We start from the raw sequence: 19,490 nt of genomic DNA, 5'->3' as shown, positions 1-19,490 counted from the left end.
CCCATCTCTTCCAGGAAGCCTTCCCTGATTATCCTCTCATCTACCCATCCTATTTACCCTATCTATAGCATCACTTATGCAGGTGTAATGGAGCCCCCTCAGTACTTAGGTATTCACCCCACCCTAGCCCACCACACATATAAGTGCGATTATACACTTAAATATCCTTACCCTGAGTGGCTTCGCTTCCCCATAATTTATTTTAAAGTCTGTCTCCCCATTAGCCTGTAAGCTTCTTGAGGGCAGGGATTACATCTTCTAAGTCTAATGTCCTCTCCCCAAGTGCTTAGTACAGAGTTCTGAACTGATTAAGCCCTCAGTACACTGATTGATTGCCTTGATGTCATCCAATCAATCGATTGTATTCATTGAGCACTTTCAGTGTGCAAAGCACTGTACTGAGCGCTTGGGAGAGTACAACACAACTATATACGGACACATTCCCTGTCCACAACAAGCTTACAGGCTAGAGGGGGAGACAGATATTAATATAAAGAAATAAATTAGAGCTATGTATATAAGTGCTTTGGGGTTGGGAGGGGGATGAATAAAGGGAGCAAGTCAGGGTGACACAGAAGGGAGTAGAAGAAAAGGAAAAGAGGGCTTAATCAGGGAAGGCCTCTTGGAGGAGGAGATGTTCCTTCAGTAAAGCTTTGAAGGAGCGGAGAGTAATTTTCTGTCAGATATAAAGAAGGGGGCATTCCAGGACAGAGGCAGGATGTGGGAGAGGGATCGGTGGTGAGATAGATGAGATGGAGGTGCAGTGAGTAGGTTGGAATCAAAGGAGTGAAGTATGCCTGCTGGGTTATAGTAGCAGAGTAGGTGAGGTAGGAGGGGGCAACGTGATTGAGTGGCTTTAAAGCCGATGGTAAGTAATTTCTGATTTGATGCTGAGGTGGTTAGACAACCACTTGAGTTTCTTGAGGAATAGGAAAAGTGGACTGAATGTTTCTCTAGAAAAGTGATCTGGGAAACGGAGCAAAGTATGGACTGGAGTGGGGAGAGAGAGAAGGCAAGGAGGTCAGCAAGGAGGCTATACAGTAATCGAGGAGTGATAGGATAATTGCTGTGAGTGCTTGGCAGCCATCTGGTTGGAGAGGAAAGGGAGAATTTTAACAGTGTTGTGAAGGTTCAACCTACGGGATTTAGTGATGGATTGAATATGTGGGTTGAATGAGAGAGAGGAGTCGAGAATGATGGCAGGGTTACAGGCTTGTGAGACGGGAAGGACGGTGGTGCTGTCTACAGCGATGGGAAAGTCAGGAGGAGAACAGGGTTTGGGTGGGAAGATGAGGAGTTCTATTTTGGACCTGTTTAAGTTTGAGGTTATGGCAGGACATCCAAGTAGAGAAGTCTTGAAGGCAAGAAGAAACGTAGGACTGCAGAGACGGAGAGAGATCGGGGCTAAAGATGGACATTTGGGAATCGTCTGCATAGAGGTGGCAGTTGAAACCATGGGAGCGAATGAACTTTCCAAGGGAGTGGGTGTAGATGGAGAATAGAAGGAGAGTCCACGAAAGAGACTGAGTGGCCAGAGAGAGAGCGAGAGGAGGAGAATGAGGAGAAGACAGTGTCAGTGAAGCCGAGGTTTGATGTTCCCAGTAGAAGGGGATGGTCGACAGGGTCGAAGTCAGGTAAGAAATTGAGGGAGGATGAGGAAAGCGCAGAAGCCATTGGATTTGGCAAGAAGGCTCTCACTGGTGACCTTTGAGGCGGCGGCTTCTGTGCGGTGAAGGGGACAGAAGCCAGATTGGAAGGGGTCAAGGAGAGAATTGCAGGAGAGGAACTTGAGATAGCGGGTATAGACACCTCGCTCAACGAGTTTGGAGAGGAATGGAAGAAGGGCAAGGTGACAACTGCCCCCTCCTTCCTTGATTGATAACATGGTATTGGGGAAAGAGCAAAGACCTGGATGTTCAGAGGCCTTTGGGTTCTAATCCTACCTCAGCCATTTGCCTGCTAAATTGTACCCTGGGCACGTCACAACTTCTCTGAACCATGTCTGTAAAAAGGGAATTCAACATCTCTTGTCCCTCCTACTTTATTCATTCAAAAGTATTTACTGAGCGTTTACTATGTGCAGAGCACTGTACTGAGCGCTTGGAATGTACAAATCCGTAACAGATAGGGACAGTCCCTGCCCTTAGACTCTGGTACGAGGACAGCGTCTATCCTGATTATTGGTATTTACCCCGTTGCTCAACACAGTGCTTGGAATTTGATAAGTGCTTATCAAATACCGTTATTATTATTATTGTTAACAATAGTATTAATAACAATAATCAACAGTATTTATTAAGCGCCTACTATGCACCGAGCACTGTGCTAAGTGCTTCTGGGAGAAGCTGCATGGCTTAGTGGAAAGAGCATGGGCTTAGGAGTCAGAGGACATGGCTTCTAATCCCGGCTCTGCCACTTGTCTGCTGTGTGACCTTGGGCAAGTCACTTAACTTCTCTGTGTCTCAGTTAGCTCATCTGTAAAATGGAGATTAAGACTGTGAGCCCAAGTGGGACAACCTGATTACTTTGTATCTACCCCCGCACTTAGAACAGTGCTCATCATATAGTAATCGCTTAACGAATACCATCGTTATTATTACTGTTACAATATAACAGTATAACAGACACATTCCCTGCCTATTATTACTATCATTATCATATTGTGACTCTCAGACAATAATTCAATAAATACTATTGAATGAATGAATATTATTACTATCATTATCATATTGTGACTCTCAGACAATCTCCCCTTTCCTCCTCCCGCCCTGCTAAACAGACCAAGATGCAAATAGGTGGTAGGCAACTTCTTGGAGTCTAAAACGCAAGAGTGAAAAAGCATTTTTTTTAATTAATACTTTTCATCTCCGAGGGCCTGCAAGTCCCACGTAGGAAGAACACGGCTGTCATCAAAGGCCCCATGCTGCTATTATTTGCACGTCTGGGAGAAAGCAGTGTGCAGCCTGCCTGTTGCATTCGTTACTACGAATGGGGTTAGCTGTCCCTCCGAGCAAGAAGGAAAAAAGACAAAAGTCTTGGCAAATGGCTTGCTATTGCTCTGCATTTCCTTTCATAATGAAAATACCATTATATTTTATGGTTCCGACTATACCGAAACTCTGTAGGCAGCTGTCAAACCCCTCCTCCCCCACCTCAGGCAATATTATCCTTTCCCACTCTCCCAGAACTAGACATTCCATTTCACTCCCAGAAGACTTACAAAGGAAAATGAAGAGCTGCCGAGGACTGCCCTTGGAAAGATGGATTTTCCTAATAGGCCCCTGGGAATCCTCTCGCCCTGGGCAAGGTCGTGGGTTCTAATCCCAGCTCCGCCTTTAGTCTTTTGTGTGACCTTGGGCAAGTCATTTCACTTGCCTAGGCCTCAGTTATCTGTAAAACGGGGGCTGAGACTGTGAGCCCCACAAGGGACTGTGTCCATCTTGATTTGCTTGTATCCACCCCAGTGCTTAGAAAGGTGCCTGGCACATAGTAAGCACTTAAATACCGTTATTGTTATTATGAAGGGTGTGCTGGAGGTAGGGATGATTTGCTGGAGAGTGTTGGGGGTGAGGAAGGCTAGAAATCACTGTCACGGCTGCTCGGAAGACCCATGGACAAGGCCTTCTCTGCCCCAGAGTCGAGACGCTTCAATCTTTGACTGTGGATTGCTCACAGCAGTTGTGTGAGCTGACTATGAACCCAGCCTCGGGTGGTGATGAGGCTCTAGGGTCAGGCTGGGCACAGAAAGTTGAGGGGTCCTGGTTAGACGGGCTTAGATTTTCTACATACCTCACAGGGTTATTGGAGAGGCCATTCAATCAATTTATCAATTAATAGCGTATATTCAGAGCTTATTGTGTTCAGGGCACTGATTAGACTGTAAGCCCATCATTGGGCAGGGATTGCCTCTATCTGTTGCCCAATTGTACATTCCAAGCGCTTAGTACAGTGCTCTGCACATAGCAAGCACTCGATAAATACTATTGAAATTGAATGTATTAAGTGCTTGGGAAAGCCCGACACTGACTGTGAGATTGTTGTGGGCAGGGAATATGTTTATTGTTATGTTGGACTCTCCCAGATGCTTAGTTCAGTGTTTCGCATACAGTAAGCACTCAATAAATTCGATTGAATGACTCTTGAACGATCTGCTTTCAGTAAGGCTTTGAAAGTGGAGAAAGTCAATTTCTGTCAGATGTGAAGAGGGAGGGCATTCCAGGCCAGAGACGAGATGTGGGCGAGAGGTCAGTGGTGAGATAGATAAAGTCGAGCTACAGTGAGGAGGTTGCCATTACAGGAGCCAAGTATGTGGGCTGGGTTGTAGTAGGCAAGTAGCGAGGTGAGGAAGGAGGGGGAGAGCTGACTGAGTCCTTTAAAGTCAATTTTAAAGAGTTTTTGTTTGATGTGGAAGTAGATGGGCAACCACTGGAGGTTCTTGAGGAGTGGGGAAACACTGCCTGAAAGTTTCTGTAGAAAAATGATCTGGGAACCAGAGCGAAGTGTGAACTGGAGCAGGGAGAGACGGGGTGGGGGGGTCAACCAGGGGACTGATGCAGTAATTAAGGTGGGATAGGATAAATGCTTAGATTAATAGAGTAGCAGTTTGGAGCGAGAGGAAAGGACAATGTCGTGAAGATTGAACCGACAGGATTTAGTGATATGATCGAATATGTGTATTAAGAGAGGAATCAAGGATAATGCCAAGGTTATGGTTTGGGGATTCAGGAAGGATGGTGGTGCTCTCTACGGTGATGGGGAAAATCAGGAGGAGCACAGGGCCTGGGTGGGAAGATAACGATTTCTGTTTTGGGTACGTTAAATCTGAGGTGATGGCAGGACATCCGAGAGATGTCTTGGAAGGCAGGAGGAAATTCGAGACTGCAGAGAGGGAGAGCGATCAGGGCTGGAGATGTGGAATTGGGGATCACCTGAGTAGAAGTGGTATTTGAAGCCATGGGAGTGAATGAGTTCTCCACGGGAGCGGGTGTGGATGGAGAATAGAAAGGGACCCAAAACTGGGCTTTGAGGGATTCCAAAAGTTAAACGAAGAAGAAACCAGCACTGGCTCTGTTCATACTATATTCTAAGAGGTTTGTTCTGTCTTGCCGGGGAAGATTGATCAGTCAGAGAGAGAGAAAGGGAGAAGAAGAGAGTGCAAGGGAGAGAGAAAGAGAGAGAGAAAGAGAGAGAGAGCCCCAAGCAGAATAACAGTGGACCCTGGCTACAGGATGAATGAATTCAGTCCAGTAGGTTTACAGGCTCTGTGTAAACTTACTCCGCAGCATCATTCTTCTCCACAACATCCCACCTGCTACCCCACCTGACGATAGCCATTTATAAATCTCTCCCCATCCGCTTTCCCCCAGCCCTCTCTGCCCGTCTCACCGCAGGCAGCCAAAGAGAATTACGGCGGTCCAATCGATCGCTCCATCGTCCTGGCTCCCTACCGGGCTCACAGTCACACGTCTCCACTCTGCATCAGCTTCTGGCTATGGGGTCCAAGGAAGGTGGCCGGGGAGGAGAGGTCTCTCTCCAAGATCAATGGTATTTATTGAGCGCTCACTCTGTGCAGAGCTCTGCACTAAGCGCTTGGGAGAATTCAACGTAACGGTATAACAGAGTTGGTCGACATCCACAGTGAGCTTCTCCCAAGCACTTAGTACAGTGCCGTGCACCCAGTAAGTGCTCAATAAATATGATTGATTGGCTAGAGGGGGCTTACTGTGAAATAGCAGGAATCTGACTGCAGCCAGGACCCCTGGGGACTGACAGGCAGTGGGAGGCTTTACCCTACTTGGCTTAGGCCCTCTGGATCTAACTGGTCAGAGATTCCCACTAATCCATCCCATTCCACAGTGCGACCAGACCCACACCTTGGCAGAGGAATAAAACAAGGGTCCTGGGTTCTAATGCCAGCTTCACCCCTTGCCTGTTATGAGACCTTGGTCAGATCACCTAATTTCTTTGGACCCTAAGGTCCTTATGTCTAAAATGAGGATAAAATATAATAATAATAATGTTGGTATTTGTTAAGCACTTACTATGTGCCGAGCACTGTTCTAAGCACTGGGGTAGATACAGGGTAATCTGGTTGTCCCACGTGAGGCTCACAATCTCAATCCCCATTTTACAGATGAGGTAACTGAGGCGCAGAGAAGTTAAGTGACTTGCCCACGATCACACAGCTGACAAGTGGCAGAGCTGGGATTCGAACCGCCCTCTGACTCCCAAGCCCCGGCTCTTTCCACTGACCCACGCTCCTTGCAAACCCTAGGTGGGACAGGGATATAATTATATAAAATAATTATGATTCTTAATTAATTATATAATTTTTTCCAACTAATTATCATGCATTTATCACAGTGCTTACCCTCTCAGGATCGCACCTGGAGAGTTTCCAGTGCTCTACCAGTCTCGGCTACAAGAGGGAGAGTCAAGCGGAGGCATACCCATTCCATTTTTAGCTTGGGCAGTGGCTAGCGAGTGGAAAGAAATCTGCTACACGTCAAAACTCACTCGTGCCGGGCAGCAGCGGCACGGGAGAGAGTCACGGGCAGAGACTCGAGTTTACGGCTTGGAAGGAGGCGACGGTAAACCACTTCTAGATTTTGACCGAGAAAACTCTATGGATACACTAGCAGAATGATTGCAGATGGAGGTGGGACATCTGGGAGGGATGCGTTCATGGCATCGCTATGGGACAGAAACAATTCCACAGCATAAGACCAGACAAGACCACAGTGCTTGCCACGTAATAGCCTAATATTTGACTATTTCCCTTATCCACAATCTATTTTAGTTTCTGTCTTCCCCCCGTTGCCTGTAAACTTCTTGTGGGAGGGGATAGTGCATATCCACTCCACTGTAGTATATTCAATTTTCTTGCCTCTTTGGCCTGGCACAGACACCTCACATGGTGAGTGGCCAAGGGGCTATTGACAGCAGGCGGCAGAGAAGCGGTGTGACCTAATGGATAGAGCATGAGCCTGGAAGTCAGAAGGATCTAGGTTCTAATCCCGGCTCTGCCGTTTGTCTGCTGGATGACCTCGGACAAGTCATTTCACTTCTCTGGGCCTGAGCTACCCCATCTGGAAAACGGGGATTAAGACTCGTGTGAGATGTTCATCCCCTTGATTCTATTTATCGCTACTGTTCTCGTCTGTCCGTCTCCCCCGATTAGACCGTGAGCCCGTCAAAGGGCAGGGACTGTCTCTATCTGTTACCGATTTGTACATTCCAAGCGCTTAGTACGGTGCTCTGCACGTAGTAACAGCTCAATAAATACTAGTGAATGAACGAATGAATGAATGTGAGACAGGGACTGGATCCTACCCGATTTGCTTGTATCCACCCCAGTGCTTGGTCTAGTGCCTGGCACAGAGTAAGTGCTTAACAAATACTACAATTATTATTATTTATTATTATGGTAGACCCTATGAGACAGTTTGGGAGCTACTGGGGATGATGTCTGCTCTCGGCGAGTGGGTGGGTGACTGAATCCAAAGGTTTAAAGTCCTCCTTTTAACTTCCTGGATCCTGAAATCTCACTTGAGCCCTAGGACACTTTAGTAATAATAATAATGAATTTATCAATCAATCAGTAGTATTTGTTGAATGCTTACTTGTGCAGAGCTCACATACTACTACTATCTGTTAGGTGCTTATTACCATTTATCAATTAATAGTATTGATTGAGCCTTACTGTGTGCAGAACACTGTACTAAACACTTGGGAAAGTACAAAGCAACAGAGTAGGTAGTCATGTTCCCTGCCCATGACGACTTTACAGTCTAGACAGGCATCAAAGTGAAGGGTAAGAGAAATACTAGACTAGAACACTATTATTCATTCTTCCAGTTGTATTTATGGAGCGCCTATTGTGTGTATTATGTGTCAAGCACTGGGGTAGATGTAAGATAATCAGGTCAGATACACCCGGGGCCCCTCAGTCTAAAATAGAGGGAGATCAGGTATTTTTTCCTCATTTTGAACATAGGGAAACAGAGGTAAAGAGAAGTTAGATAACCTGTTCAAAGTCACAGAGCAGACAAATGGTGGAGCTGGCATCAATCAATCAATTATATTTATCGAGCGCTTACTATGTGCAGAGCACTGGGGAGAGTCCACGTGACAGTTGGTAGGAACGTCCCCTACTCACAACAAGCTTAGAACCCAGGGGTCCTGACTCCCGAGCCCAGGCTCTTTCCACTAGACCACATTGCTTGTAGCGATAACTCTGCCGGGATTCGAGCCTTCAGAATGACTCTCCAGCTTTGGCACTTTGGAATGAATTAAAATGGAATTGAGTCAAGCAGCACCGTCCTTGGGTTTGGAAGCCCTAGCACAACAAGACAACGCACTCCTCTCCTGTCTCACGCATATCCAGCAGTCGATGGAATTCCACAAAAGGAGCAGTCTCTCCCTGTCATCCCTGTCGAGGCGATTGATCTGTCCAAGCCCGGAGGGCCCCCGGATCAGACGCCAGACCGGGGTCGTGCTTGTGTCATCTTTATTGTCACCACCCTGTTGGGGGGAGGTGAATAAGATGAGGGGATTTATACATCTTTCACCCCCCCATGAGGGCAGTCCAAGAGAGCATGTCCTGATTCATTCATTCAATCATTTATTAAGCACTTACTGAGGGCAGAGCACTGAACTAAGTGCTTGGGAGAGTACAATATAGCAATAAGCAGACATTCTCCCTGCCCCTAATGAGCTTACATTCTAGAGGTGGGAACACAGACATCGATACAAATAAATTACAGGTATGTACAGAAGTGCTGTGGCACTGAGAGGGGGGAAGAGCAAGTCGGAGTGACGCAGAAAGGAGTGCGAGAAGAGGAAAGGAGGGCTTAGCCTGGGAAGGCCTCTTGGAGGAGATGTGCCTTTAATAAGGCTTTAAATAGGGCGAGACTGATTATCTGTAGGATTTGAGGAGGGAGGACGTTTCAGGCCAGAGACAGGACGTGGGCTAGGGGTCGGTGTCGAGATAGGCAAGAGCGAGGCACAGTGCGAAGGTGCGCATTAGGGAAGTGAAGTGTCTGGGCTGGGTTGTAGAAGGAGAGAAGCTAGGTGAAGTAGGAGGAGGCAAGGCGGTGGAGTTCTTTAAAACCAATGATAATATTTAAATGGTAATATTTTGGTTAGCCTTCAGGAAGACATTCCTGGCAGTGAGAGTTGAAAAGTAGAAAACGTCCCCTTCCTCAGGGAGCTGCCACTCTGTTAGGGGAGAACAGACAGATACACAGGCGGTACCCTTCCCTGGGCCCATGAAAATGCAGTCATGAGTTCGAGGGTCTCAGCTTGCTCTGTTGGAATGAGTAAATCCAGGACATCTCCCTAGAGGCGGTGGCTTTGAGGTGTGATGGGAGACATGAGATAGAGGTTTTAGGGGGTTCAGTGGAGTTAACTCCTGTAGTGTCCAGAAGTGGAGGCCCCAGCCAGCACCCTTCTGCTGGGACCCTCAAACCACCATGGGTAGTGAACGTTTTTAAGGACCTGAACAACTCACTGGTGTAATAGTTTCTCTTCAAACCTCCCTGGTCTGTATTTCTCATTCAGTAGCACCCACTGAGCGCTTACTGTTTGCAAAGCGCTGTACTAAGCACTTGGAAGAGTACAATATAAGAAACAGATACATTCCCTGCCACTTCCTGAGAGTGTTTTTCTTGAACCTGCCCCTTCCTCCCTCTTTCCTTCCCTCTCTCCTTCCTTCCTCCCCTTTCTCCTTCCCTCAAAGAATTTAGGTCATCCCCAGACCAAAGCCAAGGTTCCAGAAAGTCACTCTACCTCCTCCACCCCCCAGCTACGACCAGCCCTGTCTTCGTACCCTAGGCCCCTGGGTTGGGGGTCTTCTAAGTCGGTTCTGAGGAGAACTTTCTGAGGAGAAAATTGGGGGAGTTCTGAGAAGAAGAAACAGGTCATCTTAGGGCCAATTAAGCTAGAGGTTCCTTTCCATCACCAGCACCCACAGGATCCACCTAATGAATCATCCCAAAAGAGCAGAAGCACAGGAGAAGGCGGTGTAGACCGTGTCCCCCATAGAACATCTGTCTGCTATTCAGGACAACGTTTAGCATGTGAAGTGAGTCGTCTACAGGAAGTCTGCTGTCTGGCCACCTCCCTCAGTTCCGTCAAGGTTTTCTGAACAGACTGCTGGTTTCGGGGCACAGGTGATTTACAGAGCAGTGTAAATTTCAGCTTCTTCTGCCTCTCAAGTTCTGCAAACTACTATTACTGTCAGTTTTATATTAACATTTACATAACAAGAAGATTGAAAGATTACACTATTTACATATATATGGAGCCCGGCTGGAAACCGGGATCCTCATATATTTACATTATGTTTTATTGATTAATAAATTAGATACTTACAAATCACACACCAATCAGATTTGTACATTTCAGACACCCATCAAGGGCAAATGAATGTAAATTGACTTGTGCATTTGCATACAGAGAGCAAACTGTTTAAACGTCATTTGTCATATGCCAGGAAAGATGATCATTTACGACGGTAGCGTGAGCCGCAGGATGTCTCGGTTATCTCAGGTGCGGAGTGAAACACATGTGGATAGAGGTGACGTGAACGCATCTGAAGCAAAGGTGCTGGATTTTTTTTTTATGGTATTTGTCAAGCGCTCACTAAGTGCCAGGGACTGTTCTAAGCTCTGGGGTAGGTACATCCTAATAGGGTTAGACACAGTCCACATTCCACAAGGGGCTCACAGTCTTATCCCCATTTTACAGATTCATTCATTCAATCCTATTTATTGAACGCTTACTGTGTGCAAAGCAAAGACTGTGAGCCCCGCGTGGGACCTGATTACCCTGTATCTACCCCAGCGCTTAGAACAGTGCTCGGCACATAGTAAGCGCTTAACAAATACCAACATTATTATTACTAAGTGACTGGGAGAGCACGATACAATACGACAACAAACAGACACATCCCCTGCCCACAACAAGCTCACAGTCTAGAGGTACCTCATCTAATCCTGATTCTGCCACTTACCCATTATGTGACCTTGGGCAAGTCATTTAACGTCCCCTTGCCTCAGTTTCCTCATCTGTAAAATGGGGATTAAATCTTTTAAATCTCTTACTTACACTGTGAGCCCTATGGGGCATAGGGACTGTGTCCAGCCTGATTATTTTGTATTTAACACAGTGCTTGGTACATAGAAGGCACTTAACAAGAACTGTAATTATTATTATTAAACTCAGTCGTCTGTGGATCCTGGGGGCTTGGTAGGGCTGCTTCGTCAAAAGGGGATTCAGGATAGTTCAAAGGCAGAATTTTCCGCTATAAAGTCTAACTGGAGAGTTCAAATCACTCTTTTCCACACGGGTCAACTCACGGGGGAAGCAGGGTAGCCTAGTAGATAGAGCACAGGCCTGGGAGTCAGAGGACCTGGCTTCTAATCTCGGCTCCGCCACTTGCCTGCCGTGTGACGTGGACAAGTCGCTTCACTTCTCCATGCCTCAGTTTCCTCATCTGCAAAATGGGGACTCAAAACGGATGGTCCCTCCTACTTAGACTGAGAGTCCCTGTGGAACCTGATTCTGTGGGACCTGATTAGCTTGTATCTACTCCAGAGCTTAGTTCAGTGCTTGGCACATAGTAAGTGCTTAACAAATACCACAGTCGGTAATCATTACTCGGACAGAAATCCAGGACTTCTGTCTGAGTGAGGAGTAAACTGTTGGAAATTGGAAAATACAGCAATGACCTCCAACGTCTCTGGCTATAGAAATATCAGTACCCCAGTGTTAACGCTGCATTAGAAGAAGTATCAGGGTTAGAATTGATTTCTCTGCTCAGCTCTGCCTGCCAAGAAAGCAGGTTAATCGGGAAATCATTACATCGGTTTACTGTGCCTCTTCTGTTAACGATTATAGGAGTGATGACTTTTAATTTCTGTGTGTCTGCTTACTCATAAGCAGGGGATGAAGTTTCCTGGTCACATTTCCTTGATTTCCCTTCAGGCTGTGACTCTTAGATTGTATAAGGAGGTTGCACACATAGGGAATGCATTCCTTCATTCCTTCATTCTATTGTATCTTTTGGAACGCTTACTATGTGCGGAGCACTGCGCTAAGCACATGGGAGAGTATAACAGTAAACAGACACATTCCCTGCCCACAACAGGTAGTCTAGAGGGGGAGACAGGCATTAATCTAAATAAATGAATTACACATATGGACTTAAAAGCTATGGGGCTGGGAGGGGGGATGAGTAAAGGAAGCGAGTCAGGGTGATGCAGAAGGGAGTGGGACAAGAGGAAGGGAAGGAGGAATTTCCTGAGCTAAATCGCTTGGGTCGGTGGCCTTTTGGGACATCCGAGTTGGAGCAAAGCATGGCATGGGGGATGAATTCAATAAAATGTCTATCTGGAAAACTGGGTTCAGAGAAAAAAAAAATTGAGAGCAAGAGTGATAAGGACAGGTACTAGAGAGCAGAGGGGATGGTAGCAGGGAGAAGTGGGAATAATTCTTTCCCAGAAAAGCCTGGAACTTCTTGTCTTCCAAATCCTGATACTATTCTATACTTAGTGGAAAAAGCCCAGGCCCGGGAGTCAGGAGACTGGGGTTCTAGTCCTGGCTCTGCCAATTGCCTGCTGTGTGACCTCGGACAAGTCATTTCACTTGTCGGGGTTTCAGTTGCCTCCTCTGGAAAATGGAGATGAAAGACCAGTTCTCCCTCCCTCCTAGGCCAAGAGCCATAGCCAAGCTGATTATCTCGTATCTACCCCAGAACTCAGTATACTGCTTGGCACCTAGCGAGGGCATAATAAGTACTATATTTTATCCCCCGCAAATGCGGAGTAAATCTGGGCAGGAGTGGGGAGATTTAAGTCAATCAATCAGTCAGTTGTATTTATTGAGTGCTTACTGTGTGCAGAGCACTATGCTTAGCATTTGGGAGAGTACAATATAATAACACAGAAGAGTTATGGTAGACACATTCCCTGTCTACCATACCCTGTCTAGCTTACGCTCTGGAGGATATGGGGTGAATGTGGGGTGATGAGGACAGAACTGAGCCTCTCAGATTTTCACTGGAGGGAGAGGTGATTTATCAAAGTAGCAGGATGCACGCCCTGGTTGTCCTCATGTCTACTACACTGTCCAGACACCTAGAGATACCAGATAAGTCCTCTGTCTTTCCTCTCTTTCCCCCTCTAAGTCCCCCCCACTCGGTCTTTCTATTCATATTGCACTCGGAGCTGGAAAAAACACGTTGAGAGAAACAGGCTCCACTCAAGGAAACTGTTACCAATCAGTGGTATTTACTGAGCACCCACTGTTTGCAAGAGATCTGTATTGATTTGAATGAAGTAAGGGCTGAACTTTTGTCCTGCCCATCTCTGCCCCTTGCTTGGGGGTGGGAGGGAGGTGTCTCTTGTTAGCTGAGAGACCACCGTGACAACCTCAAATGGCAGTCCCAATGTGAGAATCCCGAGTGATAATTCTACGTACGAAATCCAACCATTTCAACCGTTCAGAATTAATCGGCACCAACACGTAGAACTGTGCAGTGCTGGTAATTAGAGATTCCACTGTGAGAGCATTTTGTACAATAACACTTGATTTTAATAACATGCTGTAGTATTAGGTCGTTACATGGGTTTTTATTGAAACGATCGGCGAGAGGCTCTGGAGCTTCTTAGTCTCACTCTGATGTCTCTCAGGCTCGAGGCGGAGTTCTCAGAGGCCCCCAGAGGTCTTGAAACAGTCCCTTCGGGACTCCGACGTCTCAGAGCTAGGAGCAAAATGTGTTTGACAGTTCCAATAATGTCTCCTCTTCGTCTCTGCCGCTGGTTTAAACGGCCACGGAGAACGAAAGTCGGTGAATCTGTTCTGTTGTGAACACAGACAAACCGACTCTCACTGCCAGCGGTCACCTAAACCGGTTGGAAGATAGTCTCGCCTTAACTGCACCAATAAAAATGCAGAGACCAAGGAGAGAGAAAAGCCCTGGGAGTCAAAGGCCCTGGTTTCAAATCCCGGCTCTGCCACCTGACTGCTGTGTGGCTTTGGCAAGTCGCTTCATTTCTCCGTGCCTCCGTTTACTCGTCTGTAGAATGGGTTCTCCTGAAGACACGGTGGAAGGAGATTAAGAGGACAGGCTATCTTGCTTCCGGCTAAAACCTGCGGAAATGGGCTTTTCCGGAGGCCTACGTGCTGGTGATATGAACTGGGAGTGTTTGAAGAAAGGGTTAGATTGTGGGCTCCGTGCAGGGCACGGACTCTGTCCAGACTGGTTCTTCCGAGTCCCCCTGTGAGACGGGGACCGAGTCTGACCTGATCATCTTCCATCTACCCCACTGCTCAGTCCAGCGCTTGGCATCTAGTAAGGGCTTAACAAATAGCACTGTGATGATCATTATTACGCACCGAGTCTGGCATTTAAGAAACACTTGAGAAATGCCACAATAATAGTAATTATAGTAGAAGGTTAGAAAAAAGGAAAAGGAAAAAGAAATCCAAGATAATCATGGGAGGAAAATGGAGAATCCGACACCAATAAATGAACAAAATGGAAAGAGGGAAAATTTGCTTTTTAGAGTGAGTCAAGGTAGAAACAGTTGGATACTAATTTCAAAGACCACAAGTACAGCGAAGAACCTGCGCCAACATGAAATTACAGCAAATCTCTATTCCCCAGGGGCAGATTATTGTTCATTCTCCCCCTGTTCACTCTTATCACGGGACATTTTCAATCAGTGGTGTTTACTGAGCCCGTACTATGTGCAGAGCACTGTACTAAGCCCTTGGAAGAGAGCGGTACAACAGAATCAACAGATACGTCCCCTGCCCTTAACAGGTTTACAGTCTAGAGGGGGAGAGAGACATTAATATGAATAAATGATCTATAATTTATAATTTAAAGATACATGCTAAGTTCTACGGGGTTGGGGGTGGGGAGAATGTCAAGAGCCCAGAGGTCACGGATCCGAGTGCATTTTCCCGATTACTCGCATCTCTCCTACAAGAGAAAAAAAGGAGCAGCAGGGAAAGGTCCAGGAAGAGAGTCGCATCTGTTGGCTAACCAACCAATCAATCCATCAATCAATAGTATTTATTGACTGCTTGCTGTGTGCAGAGCACTGTCCTAAGCACTTGGGAGAATATTATATGACAGAACTTGTAAACACATTCCCTGCCCACAGCGAGAAGCAGGGTTGCCTAGTGAGAAGCTGTGTGGCTAGTGGAAAGAGCCCAGGCCTAGGAATCAGAGGACCTGAGTTCTAATCTTGACTCTGCCACTTGTCTGCTGTGTGATCTCGGGCAAGTCATTTCATTTCTCTGTGCCTCAGTTACTTCATCTATAAAATGAGGATTAAGACTCTGAGCCCCATGTGAGACAGGGATTGTGTCCAACCTGATTAGCTTGCATCCACCCCAGTGCTTAGTATGGTGCCTGACACTTAGTAAGCGCCTTAAAAATGCTATTAACACACACTTACAGTCTAGACGGGGAGAGCTAATGAGAATTTGGAGATGATCAGTGGATTTAAATTGCCCTGAATCTCCCACGTCTCAATGTCCACAGTGCTCTGGCCAGAGCTGTGCCTTCCAGAAGGTAAGCCCGTCTAAGGGCAGGGACTGTCTCTATCTGTTACCGATTTGTCCATTCCAAGCGCTTAGTACAGTGCTCTGCACATAGTAAGCGCTCAATAAATACTATTGAATGAACGAATGAATATTTGGGTGGGAATGTCCTCTTTTGGACACTCTAAACTGTAAGGTCCTTGTGGGCAGGAAACACGTCTACCAACTCTGTCATATTGTGCAGCGTGGCTCAGTGGAAAGAGCCCGGGCTTGGGAGCCGGAGGTCACGGGTTCGAATCCCGCCTCCGCCACTCGTCAGCTGTGTGACCGTGGGCAAGTCACTTAACTTCTCTGGGCCTCAGGTCCCTCATCTGTAAAATGGGGATTAACTGTGAACCTCACGTGGGACAACCTGATTATCCCGTATCTCCCCCGGCGCTTAGAACAGTGCTCTGCACATAGTAAGCGCTTAACAAATACCAACATTATTATTATTATTACTCCCCCAAGCACTTAGTACAGTGTTCTGCACACGGTAAGTGCTCAGCGATACCTTTGATTGATTGATCAATACCATTGATTGATCAAGCAGTAAGCTGCTTGAGGGCAGGGATCGTTGTGCAGGGTGCAAACTGCACATGGTAAGCACTCAGTGAAGATCACTGATTTATTAATTTCTGAGGGCTCCGAGCGATCTGTCCGTCTGTGTGTCAGGAACCACGCCGTGTAAGGTCCCCCGCGTCAGGGTGTGTGTCTGGGTTCTTTGCTCGGTGGGTTTATATGTGTGTGTTCAGTGAGTGGGCGGCGCTGTGCGTTGGGCTGGGCTTCATGTTTGAAACTGTTGCTAATCCGCTGCGAAATATACCCGCCTGTAAGCTCCTCGAGGCCAGGAATAGCGTCTACCGACTCCTTTGTATTGCCCTCTCCTATCTGCTTAGCACAGTGCTCTGCGCACGGTAAGCACTTGATAAACACAACCGATTGATTGAGGTGCTCTGACAAATGGGGACTCCCTCCCAATTTGAGTTGGGCGCAGTCCCTGTCTCACATGGGGCTCACAGTCTTAGAGGGAGAGAGAACTGGGATTTAGTAACCATTTTACAGATGAGGAAACTGAGGCCCCAAGAAGTTAAGTAGCTTGCCAAGGTCTCTCAGCTGACAAGTAGCAGAGAACTGAGGTCCCATGATTCTCAGCCCTGTACTCTTTCCACTAGGCCCTGCTGATTTCTAGATTCACCTCCTGGAATGTCTTTCGAACTCACCCTACTTAATAATTATGATATGTGCCAAGTCATTTGCTACAGGAGTCCAGTTGGGCACAGGAACCAGCATGACCTAGTGGAACAAGCATGGGACTGGGAGTTGGAGGAGCTGGGTTCTAATCCCAGCTCTTCCACATACCTGCTGTATGACCCTGGGCAAGTCACTTAACTTCTCTGTGCCTTCATCTTCAACATGGGGATTCAATTCCTGTTCTCCAGGGAGGTCCATGTGGGACCTTATTATCTTGTATCTTGGAGAAGCAGCGTGGCTCAGTGGAAAGAGCCCGGGCTTGGGAATCAGAGGTCAAGGGTTCGAATTCCGGCTCCGCCACTTGTCAGCCGTGTGACTGGGGGCAAGTCACTTCACTTCCCCGTGCCTCAGTTACCTCATCTGTAAAATGGGGATTAGGACTGTGAGCCCTACGTGGGACAAACTGATCACCTTGTATCCCCCAGCGCTTAGAACAGTGCTTTGCACAATAAGCGCTTAACAAATGCCATCATTATTATTATTACCCCGGACTATAATAAGTGCTTATTATTATTATTATTATCAAGTGCTTTCGAGTCATTTCTGATTCATAGTGACTCTATGGATATATTTTCATGGGAAGCAGTGTGGCTCAGTGGAAAGAGCCTGGGCTTCGGAGTCATAGGTCATGGGTTCGACTCCCAGCTCTGCCACTTGTCAGCTCTGTGACTGTGGGCAAGTCACTTCACTTCTCTGTGCCTCAGTTACCTCATCTGGAAAATGGGGATTAACTGTGAGCCTCCCGTGGGACAACCTGATTACCCTGTATCTACCCCAGCGCTTAGAACAGTGCTCGGCACGGAGTAAGCGCTTAACAAATACCAACATTATTATTTTCTCCAGAACGTCTTGTCTTCTGTCATAATCCGTAACTTTTCTAACGGTTCTTCCATTATCGTTGTTATGGTCTCTATCCTTCTAGCTGCCGGTCTGCTTCTTCCATGTTTTCCCTGGACTTTTCCTAGCATTAGTGTCTTCTCCCGAGAATTAGTCCTCCTGATTATGCGTCCAAAATATACTATTCTATAATCGAATCATATGGCCTTCCAAAGACCACTTTGGCTTAATTGACTCCAAAGTCCATTTGTTTGCTTTTCAGGCAGTCCATGGTATTCGCACACATGTGATATTATTATTTCTTGAGCTCAGACCACTTCATAGTTCCAGAAGGGCTTTCTGGTTTCTACTTAAGCTAGAAGGCTAGTGCCCAGAAAACAAGGCTCGCTCTAACGTGACCCTGCTGCTTCTAATCTCAGCTGAAACCTGACAGCAGATTGGTATGCACGCTTTCAGCATTTTAAGAGAACGAGGGTATCGTTATCTATAATTTGCAGTGAAACGCTTATTTCAATGTAATCAAATAAATTGTAGCTGACCCTGGGGTTTCCTGGTCGTGTCCTTGCTCTGCCCCCTGGAGGAACGGTCCTTGGCTAAAGATGTTCTTGTTATCGTTATTAATTACGGTACTTGTTAAGCGCTTACCATGTGCCCAGCACTGTTCTAAGCGCTGGGTAGATACAAACTAAGTAGGTTGGACAGAGTCTCTGTCCCACATGGGGCTCACACTCTTAATCTCCACTTTACCGATGAGGTCACTGAGGCCCAGAGAAGTGAAGTGACTTCCCCAAGGGCACAGAGCAGACAAGTGTCAGGGACGGAATTAGAACCCAGGTCCTTCTGAATCCCGCGGCTGTGTTCTATCCATCAGGCCATGCTGCTTCTACTAGGCCTTGGAGAGCCTACATTCTCCTCTTTGAGGCCCTGAATGCCATTTCCATTACTGTTTCCAAGCTCAATAGGTGCCGTTAGAAGATCAAGGGAAGGCAGCTTTCCGTGAGCTGATTTCCTAATTTGGAATTATAATTTTCAAAAAGCAAATGAATGTTTTCATGCAATAGCCAGTAATTGACTTTAAAGTTGTGACTTTATCAGGCTAGTTATTTTTGAACTTGGAGAAAGCTGAATCACGGAGTGAAATGGCATATTTAGAGACTTTTGAAACCGTGGATTATGGTCGCAGTACATCCTAATGATTCTCTCCATGCCATTAGGGCAGAGTGTATAAATGCACATTTAGAGCATGATTAAAAAGCAAATGAGTACACACGGAACAATTCCTTATAAAAGAACTTATTATCCTGCAGAGGATCTTGGTTCCAGTGTAATAGAGCTCATCGACCACTGAACGTTCAATGCAATAATGGCACTTGAGGGAACTGGAGAGAGAAGGGGTGTATCTGCCTAAATCTGGCTCCACCACTTGTCTGCTGTGAGACCTTGAATTCATCACTTCTTGGCCTCAGTTTCCTTGCCTGTAACATGGGGATTAAAGCTGTGAGCTCCATGTGGGTCTTGGACTGTGTCCAACGTGATTAGCTTGTATCTACCCTAGGGCTTAAGTACAGTGCCTGGCTCGTAGCGCTTAAGAAATATCGTTAAAAAACAAAGCTCACCGTGTGTGTGAATAAATGGAGGAAGGGGTCTGGTAGTCAGTTAGCTAGCTAGGTAGTTTGATGATGATAATGATGTTGATCACCCTCACCTCCCCCATCCCTTGCCCCCACTGACTTGGCCACCTACTTTACCCAGAAAATTGATATCATCAGGCACGAGCTCCCTGAAATCGCCCCTGCCCTCCG

The 19,490-nt window shown here is 46.7% G+C and overlaps 1 protein-coding gene and 1 non-coding gene across 2 annotated transcripts in view; both read left to right on the top strand.

Moving 5' to 3' along the window:
• The window catches only part of LRFN2 (leucine rich repeat and fibronectin type III domain containing 2), a 171,514-nt gene that overhangs the window by 43,978 nt on the left and 108,046 nt on the right, over positions 1-19,490 (top strand). The gene's annotated exons all lie outside the window — the stretch shown is intronic.
• LOC114805768 lies at positions 6,369-6,506 on the top strand. The gene has a single exon (XR_003753792.1). It is a non-coding gene; the product is annotated as a small nucleolar RNA SNORA7 (small nucleolar RNA).

This window comes from Ornithorhynchus anatinus, chromosome 19, assembly GCF_004115215.2.
Source record: "Ornithorhynchus anatinus isolate Pmale09 chromosome 19, mOrnAna1.pri.v4, whole genome shotgun sequence".
Taxonomy (NCBI): domain Eukaryota; kingdom Metazoa; phylum Chordata; class Mammalia; order Monotremata; family Ornithorhynchidae; genus Ornithorhynchus; species Ornithorhynchus anatinus.
Note: the sequence above shows the minus strand (reverse complement) of the source record. Positions and strands in the feature narration are given on the sequence as shown.